The sequence below is a fragment of the Primulina eburnea genome, chromosome 4 (genome assembly GCF_022965805.1).
Source record: "Primulina eburnea isolate SZY01 chromosome 4, ASM2296580v1, whole genome shotgun sequence".
Taxonomy (NCBI): Eukaryota; Viridiplantae; Streptophyta; class Magnoliopsida; order Lamiales; family Gesneriaceae; genus Primulina; species Primulina eburnea.
In genome coordinates, this window is record NC_133104.1 from 8,454,390 (window position 1) to 8,469,034 (window position 14,645).

General features: G+C 40.4%; 1 non-coding gene across 1 annotated transcript; it reads left to right on the forward strand.

The window, feature by feature from the left end:
- The first annotated feature begins 3,193 nt into the window (after positions 1-3,193).
- LOC140831235 (small nucleolar RNA R71) lies at positions 3,194-3,299 on the forward strand. The gene has a single exon (XR_012117812.1). It is a non-coding gene; the product is annotated as a small nucleolar RNA R71 (small nucleolar RNA).
- The last annotated feature ends 11,346 nt before the right edge of the window (positions 3,300-14,645 follow it).

Consider the following 14,645-nt stretch of genomic DNA (forward strand, 5'->3'; position numbering starts at 1 on the left):
ATATTTAAGTGCAGAGTGATCAGTAAACACAATTACTTTCGACAAAACAAGATAAGCATGAAACTTGTCAAGTGCAAACACTACTGCAAGTAACTCTTTTTCGGTGGTGGCATAATTCAATTGTGCTTCATCTAGAGTCCTACTTGCGTAGTATATGGTGTGAAATACCTTGTTTTGTCTTTGTCCGAGGACAGCACCCACCGCAGTATCGCTAGCATCGCACATGATCTCGAAGGGTAGATCCCAATCCGGTGCCACCAAGACAGGAGCCGTCACTAAGCGCTCTTTCAACTTCTCGTATGCCTGCAAACAATCAGAATTGAAATCAAAAGGCACATCTTTCATGAGTAAAGAAGATAAATGTTTTGCAACTTTAGAAAAATCTTTGATGAAACGTCGGTAAAAACCGGTGTGGCCTAGAAAGCTTCTAACTCCCTTTATGGACGCCGGAGGTGGTAAGTTCTTGATAACTTCAACTTTCGCCTTATCCACCTCTATTCCGTGCCCCGAAACCTTGTGCCCTAGGACAATTCCCTCTTGTACCATAAAGTGACATTTTTCCCAATTAAGCACCAAGTTTGTCTCCTCACATCTCCTCAACACTACCTGCAAGTTCTGCAAACAATCATTAAAAGACGAGCCAAAAATCGAGAAGTCATCCATAAATATTTCAAGAAAAGTTTCAATCATATCATGGAATATAGCAGTCATGCATCGCTGAAAAGTGGCAGGGGCATTACACAAACCAAATGGCATCCGTCTAAAAGCAAAAGTGCCATAAGGACAAGTGAAAGTGGTTTTCTCTTGGTCCTCGGGCGCAATCATGAATTGGTTATACCCAGAATACCCATCTAAAAAACAATAGAACTCATGACCCGCTAACCTCTCAAGCATTTGATCAATAAAGGGAAGGGGAAAGTGATCTTTACGGGTGGCATCATTCAATTTCCTATAATCAATGCACACACGCCATCCCGTAACAGTCCTAGTGGGTATTAATTCATTATTTTCATTTGTGATAACAGTAATCCCACCTTTCTTTGGCACACACTGAACAGGACTTACCCATGCACTATCAGATATAGGATAGATAATACCTGCGTCGAGAAGCTTAATTGTTTCAGCCTTTACTACCTCTTGCATCTTTGGGTTTAATCGTCTTTGAGGTTGCACAAGAGGTGAGTACTTCTCTTCCATCAAGATCTTGTGCATGCAGACGGATGGATTTATTCCTTTGATATCTGCCACCTTCCACGCAAATGCACCCTTGTGCGCTTTCAAAACTTCCAACAACTTGTCTTCCATAACATCTGTCAAAGCAGCAGAAATAATGACAGGTAAAGTGTTATTCTCACCTAAGTATACGTACTTGAGGTGTGGAGGCAACGACTTTAGCTCAAGCGTTGGTGGATCCTCGATGCTTGACCTTTGAGGGGTCAAATCTCTTCGTTCTCCTAGATCCTCCAGTCGCATCCTTATTGGCCTTCTCCATGGTTGGTTGGCATTAAAGTGTGCCACAATTTCAGCTATTTCTTCGTCTAACTCCTCTTCCCCCAACTCAGTATTGATAGTGGCCTCCAAAGTGTCCCTAAGAGCATCCTGCACATAGTTGGATACAAGAGAGTCAAAAGCATCAATTCTAAAACAACTATCAGAATGCAGTGTGTGCTTAAGTGCATTAAAAACATCAAATGTAATCTCTTCTTCGCCCACTCTCAATCTCAACTTTCTCTCTTGCACATCAATAAGTGCCTTGCCAGTCGCAAGGAATGGTCTTCCCAAAATGAGAGGCATCTCGGTATCCTCCTCCATGTCGAGCACCACGAAATCGGCAGGAAAAATGAATTTGTCCACCTTCACTAGCACATCCTCGACCACTCCGCGGTGGTACTTGACCGATCTGTCAGCCAGTTGCAAGGACATCCTCGTTGGCTTAGGCTCTCCCAACCCAAGTTTCCTAAACACAGAAAATGACATCAGATTAATAATTGCACCAAGATCACATAATGCTTTATGAAAAACAACATCACCAATCATGCAAGGAATAGAGAAACTCCCTGGGTCTTTTAGCTTAGGTGGGATTTTGTTTTGCACCAAAGCGGAGCAATTTTCAGTTAAGTTGACTGTCATATGATCCTCCAACTTCCTCTTATTTGCTAAGATATCCTTCAAAAATTTAGCATAACTAGGCATTTGCATTAGAGCATCGGCAAAGGGAATATTGATATGCAACTTTTTAAACACCTCGAGAAACTTACCAAATTGTGCATCTAGTTTTGCTTTTTTCAATGCAGCAGGAAAAGGAGGCGGTATAACAATTTTTGGTTGTGTAGTGGGTGCTAGTGTAGGGTTAGAAGACTTACCTTTAGATGTCGCATCTTGTTCATCCGGCACTTGGCTTTTCTCTTTTTCTCTAGGCTCCAAAACTTTTCCGCTCTTCAACTCAATGGCCTTCACTTGCTCTTTTGGATTAGTCTCGGTATTACTTGGCAAGGTGCCCGGCTCTCTACTTGCTATAATCTTGGCCAACTGTCCAATTTGATTCTCAAGTCCCTTAATCGACGCATCCTGATTTTGAAGTCTAGTTTCAGTGGATGAAATAAACTTCGACATCATTTGCTCCAAGTTGGACTTTTCTTCCCTAGGAGGATCGGATCTGTACATCGGTTGTTTCCCATATTGTTGTCCTCCTTGCGGCCTATTATGACTGTTTTGACCTCCCCATGAGAAGTTGGGATGTTGCCTCCACCCAGGATTATATGTGTTCGAGTAAGGGTCATTCCTTGGGCGGTTTTGGACTCCCACTTGATTCACCGGTGCCTCATCTTGCACATAGAAGGGATTTCCATCTTGACAGTCTTTCACATAGTGTTCCCTTCCACACTTCTCACAGAATATCTCTTGAAGACGCATCGCCGTGCCACCCACATTCAAGCTATCAAGTTTCCTGTTTAAAGCATCAAGTTGCGCAGTAATAGCAGAAAACTCAGTTACCTGGTGAACTCCTGCACTTCTCCTTTGGTTGTTTCTGTCAGATTGGGGATGATAACTGCTGGCAGCCATTTCCTCTAACAATTCATATCCTTCCTCCGCGGTCTTTCTCAACAGGTTTCCACAAGCAGCCGCATCTATCATAGTACGGTTAGGAGTAAGCAAACCATAATAAAATGTTTGAACGACTAACCCAAGTGGTAACTCGTGATGTGGGCATCTTCGTAGTAGGTCCTTGAAACGCTCCCATGCCTCATATAGAGATTCCTGATCGAATTGAGCAAATGTTGTAATGTCTGCCCGAAGCTTCATGGTTTTTGATGGGGGAAAGTATTTGATAAGAAACGCTTTCGCCATGTCCTCCCAAGTGGTGATTGAACCTACAGGCAAACAATTCAACCATGCTTTAGCTTTATCACGTAAAGAGAAAGGAAATAAACGTAACCTAACAGCATCATCAGAAACTCCATTGAATTTAAAAGTATCGCAAATCTCAAGGAAATCCGCGATGTGCGTGTTTGGGTCATCTACTGCAGTTCCTCCGAATTGGACTCTGTTCTGAATCATCTGGATTATAGCTGGCTTGATTTCAAATTGATTTGCCCGCACCATAGGCCTCACAATGCTAGGGCGTGCACCATCCAAAGAAGGTTGGGCATACTCTAACATTGGTATGCGGCGTGGTATCTCAATATGTCTCTCTTCACGCTGTGCCTCTTCACGTTCTGGCTCGTGTCTCTCCATAAGTTCTTTAAGCCTCTGTTGTTGTCTTCTCCTGCGGAAGGTTCTTTCAATTTCAGGATCAAACTCAAGCTCCACGTCAAGTGATTTTGGCATGCACTGGAAGGGGTATCTGTAAGAAAATGTGAAGTGTTATCTCAAGAGAAATGAACCAATGCTAAAGGAAATAACTAAAAATAAAATTGTAGATTAACAGTCCCCGGCAGCGGCGCCAAAAACTTGATCGAGCAAAACTTGCACTATAAATTCCCCAAGAAAATATGATTTTGTATGCTCAAAATGTAATCGCAAGTGCACGATGTCAAGTAATAGTATAGTGTATATGAATACGAGTATCGTTCCACTGGAGACTGTATTTAACAATTATTATTTTAGTTATTAAAACTTTAGCGACGAAATTTGATTGTTTGTTTTATGACTAATAAAATTCAAGAAAATTTAAATAAACAAGCTCAAAGATTAAATGATGAAATATGAATGCTAAATCAATGGATTAAATTTCAAATGATAAAAGAATTTGTTGGGAATTCTGGTTCACCTACCCCTTATTAATTAATTAATTCGTTCGATTGTGTTCTACGCTTCCGACAGGATTTCCTATTCAATTGAACACACTCTCTCGAGCTATGCCAAACTAATTCACTCAATGAAGTAATTAAATGTCTTTAATTATTTATCAAGAATGAACCGCATTTCGATTGATGAAATCCCCTAGTTTTCGACCCTAAGGACTATGACTATCGGCACGTATCCAATTTCATATGTCTATGCAAATTGTAGATCCGCAGATTATACTACTCAATCCTATCACTAGTTATTCTCTCGAACTCACACGTGATATAAAATTGTCGTAAAAGTTAGCTACGCTCAAACGACACAATAAAAATCGTAGTAAAATCAAGAATAAAGCACAACTCAAAATATAAATTAATCAACTAAAAATTTGGGGTAGGATCCCCTTTAATCCCAACAAATATGAAAAGTTTAGCTACTAGAATTCATAATTAAAATAAGCAAAACAATGTTTAACTAAGAGAAAATAAATTAGAAATACGAGACGTGACGAAATCTGCGAAGAACGATGCCCGGAAATCGTCGATTCTTCAATCCAAGTGCAAAAGCTCTCTCCCCAGCTCCTTGGCTCTCAAAAATATGTCTGAAAATAATCTTCAAAAGTCGACCAATAGCCTTTCCATAGCAACCCCCTTCCAAAATAAGGTAAGAAATCGCGTCCAAAATTTTCCAAAAATAGGCGGCGCTCGGGCGGTAGAAAAGTACCGCTCGAGCGCCACACTCTCTGTAAGTTGCTGGACTTGTGCGGCATTCGCGCTCGGGCGGTAGAAATATACCGCTCGAGCGCCACACTCTCTGTCTTGGCCCTTTGTCTTCTTGCGCCCGGGCGGTATAAAAGTACCGCTCGGGCGCCAACTTTCTGTAACGATGGCTTCCGAAGACACCTTCTCGCGCTCGGGCGGTAGAAAATCACCGCCCGAGCGCCAACGTTCTGTCTTGTTTCCTCGGCTGGTCTTCTGTGGCGCCTGGGCGGTAAATTTCTACCGCTCGGGCGCCAAGTATTCTGTCCAACTTCTTGGATTCCACATTTTGCTCTGCTTTCCGACCATTTTTCCTGCAGATTCACCACACACGAGTGAGACATGATAAAATGCCAATGATTACTCTAAAATGAACAAAATGCAGATGAAATGCATGCATGCACAATGCAAACACAACTAAAACTAATGCAATAAACACGTAAAAACACCACCTATCAGTCACTTCTTTCTCTGCGGGTGGACTCCGTTTTCTGCCGCTGTGCTTCCTCCATGTTTATGTATTTTTCTGCTCGGGACAACAGATCTTCAAAATTCCCGGGCTGCTTCTTTACCAGGGACCTGAAAAAATCCTTCCCTGAGTCCTTGCGTGAACGCTGTAGTTTTGGTCTCAGGAGCACAAGCCGGCACCTCCAGGGATGCTTTATTGAACCGGCGAATGTACGCCCGAAGAGACTCATCACTTGATTGCTTTACTTCGAACAGGATGAAAGCAGTCTTCTTGTACCTCTTGCTGCTGTTAAAGTGGTGCAAGAAGGTGTCTCTGAAACCTGCAAAAGATTGTATGCTCCGGGGCTCCAACTTCTCGAACCACACCTCTGGGCAGAGTCCACCAGGGTGGTGAGGAATACCTTGCACTTGATTTTGTCAGAATAGCAATGCAGCATTGCCATATTTTCAAACCGCGTGAGATGTTCATCAGGGTCTGAATTCCCATCATACTCCCGGATCTTGGTAGCTTTGAAATGAGCAGGGAGAGGCTCATTTACAATCTCCAGGGAGAAGGGGCATCCCTGGGAACCAGCCGAGGTTGAAATAGGAGATGACCCGCCTTGGCTTCCAACTCTTTCACTTTCTTCTTCGAATCTTCCAGCTCCTGGGCCATAGTGAGGGTAGGAGCTTTGGAAAACGCCTGGGAATTCTCCTCTCTGTCTCTCTCTTTCTCGGGAGGAGATTCTCCCATTGCCTCATTTTCCTTTGATTGGCTGGGTTCAGGTAGGGCCCTTTCGGCGAGGGCTTTTTGGACCGCAGCAGCTATTAACTGAGACAACTCCTCTGGGAGGTGACTGGGCGGTGGATTTTCTTGACCTCCTTCAGGATTGTGAGGACCAGAATGGTTCCCGGTATTTTTACGAGTGGTAACCATATCTACGTCTTTAGCTAAGATTTCCCACAGACGGCGCCAATGATGTCGACCGGGCAAATTGGGTAGTAGCCGGGTGTGCAATCTGCCAAGTCGGGTGTTTGGATATATGTGCGATTTGAATGCTTTATGGCAAGTTGCTGGTGGTCTGAGAAGATTGAGTTCCCTGTCGCCTGAGGACTAACGCCCGGGATGACCTGAGTATTAATCCTGAAATCACAGAACGTTAGGGGGGCGCCGGAAATTGTTCCGGCGTATCCACTCCGACGCTCAAGTCAGTGATGCACGCAAAGGAAGACTTAGAGAGAAAATAAGAATATCTGTGAGTGCTTGTGAGTATCCAGAGAAGAGTTACCTCCTTGTGTAGTACCTACAGGGGGTATTTATAGATGAGTCAAGTAGGTGACTTGCCCGCAAAGTTCGGGTGGTGGCCACGATTCGGGATGGTGGGCCCTGTTGTAAAATAGTGGGCCACGTATTAAGTGCTGACCTAGTCATAGAACGTGGGAGGATGGGTTCCGAGATTTCCGGAAGACATGACGATAAGGGAGAGACTGAGCTTCTTTCCCGGGCACTTTCCACCCGGGTGCCCCTGAGGTGTTTCTGGGACCGGGAAGCTTTTACCCCGGGTGATGGCTTGCCGAGTAATTCATTGTGAATTCTTCTGACACTTGAGTGCGTAACTCGCCTGGTATCTGAAGATCCGGGATCCTTCTTTCATACCGACTCTCTGCATGTAGTCGTAATTTGGGATCTCCTCCCTGCTCTCATCTCGCCCGAGTGCAAGTATCCTCCGGGTCGGGAGCTTTACCCAGGCCCGGGTTCCCTTGGGGGCATCAATTATTATTATTATTTTTATTTTTTTTAAAAGTTTCAAACAAGCTGTTCTTTTCTGCATGTATTCTCACTGCAAAAAGTTTTAATTGGTATTTTTTTTGTGATTCCAGTAATTCAATCAAACAGGTTGTGTTTGATTTATTCTCAGATACTCGTGCTTTGATTTACGAGATGAATTTCACCTAAGAATTGTATACCACACACATCAATGAATAAAGAAATGAAAAAAAGAAAAATAAAGTTACGATGTTTCGATCAAATGATCTACATTCACAGAGGAGTCACTCTTCACTATAATCAACGCACAAAGGTAGGGTTGTAAATCAACTGAATCGAGTTGAATATGACGAAAACTTTAAGGTTTGAATTCGAACATGTTCGTGAAATATTATAACTATTGCTATAAAAAAAAATACTCGAAATTTATTTATTTAATATATAATTATATTATATTGATAAAATATTAAGGCTCGCGAGCGAATCGCGAACTATCGAACAAAATAATTTGGGCTCGAGTTCCGCTTGAAAAAGGTTTGAACATGTTCGAGTTCGATAAACTCGAATACGAATCAAATATTTTCCAAGCCAACTCCAAAATGTTATGAACGGTATTAATTCGTCTACACCTGTGTACAAAGTATGGATCACTCAAGTTACAAAATCATCTCACAGAAATTCACTCTTGTTTTTTCACATATAGAGAATGAAACAGACTTGAATTTCACAAAAAGTTCTTTCCACTTCTTCGATTTTTGATCTCTCAATCAACTACTGCATATCCTCTCATTTTTCTCTTTTATAGTTCAAGTCAATTTCCGAGAGTCCAAGCCCCTTGACTGCTTACTACAGTAGCCAGTATTGATTGTTCATGGAACACATGATGCTTAGACAATTGGAATGCACTTCGTCCTTTGTTCATGACCAAGTTCTGCCATGAATATTTTCATCCATATACCCTCTTTTATTGCCTTTGTGGTAACAAAATATTCTGCCTCGGTAGTGGATAAGGCTACACTGGTTCTTTGATTGTTCATGGAACACCCGATGCTTGGACAATTGGAATGCAGTTTGGCTATCACAAATAACTGTGATTGATAGTCCTTTGTTTATGCACATGTTCTGCCATGAATCCTTTCATCTATATACCCTCTTTTACTGCCTCTGTGATAACAACATATTCTGCCTCAGTAGTGGATAAGGCTACCACTAGTTGAAGCATGGCTTTCCAACCCACTACATTATCAAAAACATTGAAGATATACCTGGTAAGAGATTTTCTAGCATTTATACTTACTGCAAAGTCTTAATCGACATATCTTGAGACTACATCAGCCTCTTTTCCAGTGGGTTTGAACCTTAGACAAGCTCCTAAGGTTCCTCTGATGTATCTTATCATCCACTTCACATCCTGCTAGAGTTCATTTCTTCGATTTTCCATAAACTTGCTGACAAGACTTACCCCATAGGCTAGCTCAGGTCTTGTGCATACCATGACATACATCAAGTTTTCCACAACACTGGCATATGGTATTGTTGATAAGTATGGATAAGATTATTAGGTTGATAAGGTTGTTAGGATAAATAAAAAGTTTGTTTTTATCTTGTTATTTAAATTAGATTGGTATCTTATCATTAGGTGTAATCTTTTCTTTATATTCAGTAGAACCTTGAGATTGTATTTTTAATTCGATTCATTCAGCCTTTGAAGCTTGAATAAAGATTGAAGGCATTTTATGCCTCTCTGTTTTTTCGCTTTTATTCCATCGACCTTCATGGTATCAGAGCACAATTGAAGGCTTCTACCGATGGTTAAAATGGCATATTCTGGGAGCCATAACGCATCCAGATCGGAAAGATCTTCCACGATCTCTGGATCGAACACAATTCCTTCCCCTCATACCCTTGAATCTGCACCTCTTCAAATTACGAATCACAAACTAAACGGAAAAAACTTTCTTCAATGGTCTCGTTCCGTTCAATTGGTAATTCGAGGCAAAGGGAGAATTGGGTATCTTGATGGAACCATTTCACCACCTTCTGCCACGGATCCCACCTATCAAAATTGGGATACTCAAAATTCGATGGTGATGACATGGCTTATCAATTCGATGGAGGAAAGTATCAGTGAAATATACCTCTTCCATCCCACTGCTAAGGATATTTGGGATGCTGTTACTTTGGCGTACTCTGACCTTGAAGACTCCTCTCAAGTGTTTGAAATACGTAGTCAGATTCGAAAATTGAAGCAAGGAGATGGTTCTGTCACTCAATACTTCAACGCACTCAAAAAATTGTGGCATGAAATGGATCTATTCACTGTCTGTGAATGGAAAGATCCAGCCGATGGGACCTTGTATCACGAGATGGTGGCAAAGGAACGTGTTAATGACCTTCTCGCTGGGCTGGATCGAAGTTTAGATGAGGTTCGTGGGTGTATTTTGGGAACGAAGCCGTTACCATCAATCGATGGAGTTTTCGCAGAGGTTCGTAGAGAGGAGAACCGAAAAAGGGTGATGCTTCACACATTACCTTTCACAGAAAATTCTGCCCTCGCCACACGCACTTCAGAAAATCGTGTTGATCCTAATATGAAGAATGGCAAACCTTGGTGTGAACATTGTGAAAAACCATATCATACTGTGGAAACTTGCTGGAAGATACACGGTAAACCAGCTGACACACCCATGGATCCAAATCAGAAATTGAGAGAAAATGGTTGCCCTGTGGAGAAAGGAAGATATCAACGCCTAGTGGGGAGACTAATTTATCTTGCCCATACTAGACCGGACATAGCTTTTTCGGTGAGTTGTGTAAGTCAGTTTATGCATGCCCCGTCTGAAGAACACATGACAGCCGTCTATCGAATCTTAAGGTACCTTAAGGGGACTCCGGGAAAGGGACTTCTCTTCAAGAAAACAGAAGCAAGAAATGTTGAAATATTCACTGATGCAGATTGGGCCGGATCAGTGGGTGATAGAAGATCCACATCAGGGTATTGTTCCTTTGTCTGGGGAAATTTGGTCACTTGGAAGAGTAAAAAACAATCAGTAGTAGCAAGGAGCAGCGCAGAAGCCGAGTTAAGATCAGTGGCTCATGGTATATGTGAAGCTTTATGGTTGAAAATGTTACTTGAAGAACTGAAAATGAATGCAAGTATGCCATTAAAACTATTTTGCGACAACAAAGCTGCGATAAGCATATGTCACAACCCAGTGCTTCATGATCGAACTAAACACGTTAAAGTTGATCGACATTTTATTAAAGAGAAGATAGATGAAGGAACCATCAACATAGCATATACCCCAACTTCATGACAAACTGCCGATATCCTAACAAAAGGCCTGTTTAGGCCATTGTTCAAAAAGATGGTTGACAAGCTTGGAATGTATAACTTGTACATTCCAGCTTGAGGGGTGTTGATAAGTATGGATAAGATTATTAGGTTGATAAGGTTGTTAGGATAAATAAAAAGTTTGTTTTTATCTTGTTATTTAAATTAGATTGGTATCTTATCATTAGGTGTAATCTTTTCTTTATATTCAGTAGAACCTTGAGATTGTATTTTTAATTCGATTCATTCAGCCTTTGAAGCTTGAATAAAGATTGAAGGCATTTTATGCCTCTCTGTTTTTTCGCTTTTATTCCATCGACCTTTAGGTATTCTGCTCATGCTTAACAAATCTTCATCTGATTGTGGTGACAGTGTGGAGGAAAGCTTGAAGTGACGTGCAATTTGTCCTTGAACAGGTTTATACTCCATCATATTGAACCTTTCAAGCACTCTCTGAAGATATTCTTTCTGCCTTAGAATTAGTACCTTTTTCTGCCTATTTCTTATAATTTACATGCCTAAAATCTCTCGAGCATCCCCAAGATCCTTCATCTCAAATTCTTCATTGAGTTTAGCTTTGAGGTTTTGAATCTCATCCATGTCATGACATGCTAACAACATGTTATCTATATATAAAATTAGGTACATATATTTTCCATCTGTCGGCATTTTGTTCTAGACACACTTCTCATATTGCTCCTTTTGAATTTATGATTCACGGTGAATTCATCAAATATTTTGTACCATTGGCGAGGGGCTTATTTTATGTCATACAAAGATTTCTTCAATAGACACACCATGGACGCCTTCGATTTGATTTCAAACATCCCTGGTTGAGCCATATATATTACCTCATCTAGGTCCCCGTGCAAGAAAGCGATCTTGACATCTAGCCGCTCTAATTATAGATATTCTCGTGCCATTATAGATAGAATTGATCTTATTGATCTATGATTTAACACAGGGGATAAAGTCTCATGGAAATACACTCCCTTAACTTGACAGGATCCTTTAGCAATCAGCCTAGACTTGTATCTAAGCTTCTCAACAACTGAAATTCCTTCTTTCTTTTAAAGATCTATTTGCAGCCAATTATTCTCTGCCCTATTATTGCCAGCATCCAATGTTCTTTATCTTTGGAGTTCATAGCTTCTTGAAGGGATCTTGGATCTTCTTCATTTATTTCAGAAGCTACAGAAAATGCAAATGATATCAAGTCTGCATGACCAAACATTTGTGGTCGTTTGATGATCCTTTTTTGTCTGTCTTTGGTTAGTTGACAGTCATTAGCATGCACCAGAGACTGTAGGATAGTTTCTGGTTGATCGCTATCTTCGTCCATTTCCAGTTCCACACATTTTTCTACGACTGGAAGCTCCACCTCAATCTAGATATCATTAGGTGTTTTGCTGGCTTTTGTAGGATTAGTAGTTGGACTTACCTTCAAGGTAAAAGATTCTTGTTTGAAAGTCAAGTCTCTTCTCCTTAAATTTTTTGTGCGTACCAGTTTCTATACACCAGAGCTTGTATCCTTTTATACCCTCAGGATATCCAATGAAGACACATTTGAGTGTTGGTGTATCTATTTTCCCTTGCTTCACATTTGCAAACACTTAGCATCCAAATATTTTTAGCTCATCTAGTGTTGGTGACCTACCTGTCCAGTTTTTCTGTGGGAGCTAAAAATTAATGGGAACTGACGGGCATCGATTTCTCAGGTGGCATGTTGTAGCTGCAGCTTCAGCCCAAAAGGACTTGGGTAAACCCAAGTAAAATAGCATACATCTTACTATATCTATAATAGTTCGAATCATTCTCTCTGCTAGTCCATTTTGTTGTGGAATGCCTGGAACCGTAAGATGTCTAGCTACACGTTTGCCTTTACAATATTCATCAAACTCCTTTGAACAATATTCAAGGACATTTTCAGTTCGAAGCTTTTTTAGCTTCATTCCAGTTTGCTTTCCTCGCAGTACATGCCACACTTTGAACTTTTCAAAAATCTCATTCTTGTGCTTGAATGTATGGATCCAAGCTCTAAAGGTTTAGTCATCGATTATGGTCATAGATATCTAGAATCACCATTAGAAGTTATCTTTGATGATCCCCCAAAGGTCCGAATGAGCATAGTCAAGCGGTGCCTTTGATACATGTATACCTCAGTTAAACTTAACCCTCGTTGCCTTCCCTCTAACACATTCCTCACATAAGTCTATGGAGACAATTGGCTATCAGCCAACAGTCCCTGTTTGTCTAGTTCTAAAATCCCTCGTTTAATTATATGCCAGGTCATTGCATCATTCATTCCTCATTCTGTTAGTATTGCAGACCCAACCATCACTACAACAAAAACGCCAAACGAAAACGGATTTAAACTGTTGTCTTTTCTACCAACGACAACAGTTTTGCAACGGTGTTAAACCGTTGTTTTTTCTACCAACGACAACGATTTTGCAAGGTTTGAAACCGTTGTCTTTTATACCAACTACATCGGTTTTGCATCGTGGTATAAAAATTTTATTAAAATTTGCGACGGTATTGAAAACCGTCGCAAATGAAAACCGTAGTCGTAGTTGCATTTTGCGACGGTTAGTAAAAACCGTCGCGAATATTTGTTACGACTTGCAAATTAGAGTTGCGACGGAAATCCTCCGCAACCCGTCGCTAAATGTAGCGACAGTATTCATGTGGCAAAACTGTCGCTATTTTGCGACGGTTTATAGGTCCGTCGCTAATATTTTAGGTAAAATAAAAAAAATTAAGAATTTTATAAATCTGTGTTGTGAATTGGTACAATCTTATAAGAGATAAAAAATTTAAGTGTCGTGAAGTGATAAAATCGTGTAAAAGATAAAATTTTAATTGTTTTGAAATGGTAAAAAAATCGTGTAGGAAATAAAAATTTTAAATGTTGTGAAGTGATAGAATTGTGTAAGAGATAAAAATTTTAAGTGTTATGAAGTTGTAAAATCGTGTAAATGAGAAAAATTTTAAGTTTGGTGAAGTGAAGTTGAAGAAAATGGAGTGAATTTGTATGTATTTATAGAGAGTAGTGGAAGAAAATGGAGGGAGAAAGGGGCGGGATCGAATTTTTGAAATTTGCGACGGTTTTTTGCTTAACGGTCGCTAATTTTAGCGACGGAGGTTTTAATACCGTCGCTATATTGAATATAGCGACGGTTGTACATGCTACTGTCGCAAATAGTAGCAACGGTTCTAGTTTAAACCGTCGCTAATATGAATTTAGCGACGGTATATATATAACCGTCGCTAATATTAGCGAAAATTTTTTCAACCGTCGCTAATTAACATTGTGTTTTGTCCTAAAACCGTCGCTAATTAACATTGTGTTTTCTTAAGCCGTTGTCGATTGTCCAAAAATACACGCTAATGGACAACGGTTCATGAAACCGTTGTCGTAAACGTTCTACGACAACGGTTTTTAAAAACCGTTGTAGTGTATTATAATACTACAAATTATTTTAAAAAAATTCTACGACAACTGTTTTTAAAAACCGTTGTCGTAGATCGAAAAAAAAACCGCTAATAGACAACGGTTTTTAAAAACCGTTGTCGTTGCCCAAAAAACCACAATAATAGACAACGGTTTTTAAAACCGTTGTCGTAGGCCAACAAAAAAAACAAGCTAATAGACAACAGTTTTTAAAAACCGTTGTCGTAGGCAAAACGGACACGCTAATCGACAACGGTTTTTAAAAACCGTTGTCGTAGCTCGGAAAAAAACCGCTAATAGACAATGGTTTTTAAAAACCGTTGTCTTTGATGTGTTGTTGAATTAAGATTTTCTTGTAGTGCATTGTCTTCCCAGCAAGGATGTAAAATCCATTTCTTATCCTATTCACTACCACAAGAGAGCATTTAGATACGGTTAGTTTCCTATTTTCAGCTTTGAATATGTATCCTAACTGATATAAAGTCTCGAGGGAGATTGAATATCTCTTAACTGGCGCAAATCTAAACTTTTCCGATAGTCCGTCTCTTTGTACCATCAATTAGCTTTACTCTTACAACACCAATTCCGGATGCTTGG